Here is a 2,085-nt window from a genome sequence, read left to right on the forward strand (position 1 = left end):
ATATTAGGAGGTACAATTAAAATAATAGAGGCAAAATACAATTGCTAAATAATTATCACAAACGTCTGTCAGATACTATACCTTTAAAAGTTCACACACAAAGTTGAATGGAAACATTTCTATATGTTCACGAAAATTACAGAATCTTACCTGGATTCAGCCAAACATTAAATTATTTTGCAATAGCTACTGGTGAAAATGAGTTATTTAAAAAGCAGCTGCTTCTAGTAAATGGTGGAAATTAGGCATAGTCTTAATTATATAGTAACAAAGTCATTTCTAGCATTATTTTTAGTTATACTGATAATATTCCTTCAAACTAGTTTCCTATATTAGGAAGGTGTTTCCAAGGAAAATCCCATGATACTTCATTTCCACTGGTAGCTATTTTGTGTAGCCTATGGCTCTGAGCTGGCAGTGCCCTGCCAGGCCCCTTACTAGCTATGCCCCCATCCCACATTAGCTCCAAGTGTACCTTCCACAGGGACCTCTGGTTTCTTGCGCTTGACTGATAGGAGCTTGAGAGGGTCCACTCCCCATCTTCCCAGGTAGCCAGGGATACCAGAATACAAAATCTTGTCATCCGGGCTTGAAGGCAGGACTCCTGCAGGAGATTAATCCGGGGCTCTGTATCCTTGCCCACAACTCTCTCTCTCCTGTTTCTGTTCCTCCCTCAGATAATGGAAAAATAACGTATCAGTCTGAGGAATTTATGCTTTTTGTTTTAGAAATATTGTTTCAGTTGGAAGTCCACTGATAGTGATTTTTGAGCAAATGTTCATTTCAAGGGCATTGACGCCACCTGCTAAACTGAGGGTTACAAATGAAGCAAAAAGAATGGGGCCTTTGTTGGAAAATAGAATATTGAAAGCAATTCTGAAAAGAGTCTAAAACAACCACAACTAGATTTCTTTTTTTTTAATATAAATTTATTTATTTTAATTGGAAGCTAATTACTTTACAATATTGTATTGGTTTTGCCATACATAGATATCTCATCCATTTTACTCAGTCCTATTTTGTTTTCCACTTGGAGTAGTCATCTACTTTTTAAAAAATTAATTAATTTATTTTAATTGGAGGTTACTTACAGTATTGTGATGGTTTTTGCCATACATCAACATGAATCACCCACAGGTATACATGTGTTCCCCCCATAGTCATCTGCTTTTGTGAACTCATCTCCCTCTACACTAAAATAGTCCTGGAAATTGTGAATCTTTGGTACACTGGAACAGTCTGTCAGTTTTATGCACCTGGGATCAGTATCCGCTTACACTGAGAAGCCTGCTTCCTTTCTCATGAGGCTCTGAGACTGTTCTTTGGCATTCCTTCCAGAAGACCCACTCTGCTTTCTACAGTGATGGAAATGTTCTGTGTCCACACTAATACAGTAGCCACTAGCTGCAAATGGCTATTGAGCATTTGAAATGTGGCTAAATATATATGAAGTCTAGAACAATGGTACCGATAAACCTATTTGCAATGTAGGATTCTTTACCAACTGAGCTATCAGGGGAGCCCGAATAGAGGCACAGACACAGAGAACAGACGTGGGGAAGGAGCGGGTGGAATGAATTGAGAGTAGCTTAGACGAATGTACACTACATGTGTTAAATAGATAGCTAGAAGGAGCCTGCTGTATGACACAGGGAGCTTAGCCTGATGCTCTGTGATGACCTAGAGGGAACTGATTGGGGGAGGCGGGTGTTGTGTTATTCACTCAGTTGTGTCTGACTTTTCGATCCCATGGACTGTAGCCCGCCAGGCTCCTCTGTCCATGGAATTCTCCAGGCAAGAATACTGGAGTGGGTTGCCATTGCCTTCTCCAGGGGATCTTTCCAACCCAGGGATCGAACCTGGGTCTCCTGCATTGCAGGCAGATTCTTTACCGTCTGAGCCACCAGGAGGGAGGTCTAAGAGGGATGGGACATACATATACATGTGGCTGATTCATGTGGTACAGCAGAAACCAACACAACAGTGTAAAGCAATTATACTCCAATTTAAAACTTTTTTAAAGAAATGTGGCTAAGTAAGACTGAGGAACCAATTTTTAAATTTGATTTTATTAGTGGCTGCTCT

This window comes from Bos indicus, chromosome X (assembly GCF_029378745.1).
Source record: "Bos indicus isolate NIAB-ARS_2022 breed Sahiwal x Tharparkar chromosome X, NIAB-ARS_B.indTharparkar_mat_pri_1.0, whole genome shotgun sequence".
NCBI lineage: Eukaryota > Metazoa > Chordata > Mammalia > Artiodactyla > Bovidae > Bos > Bos indicus.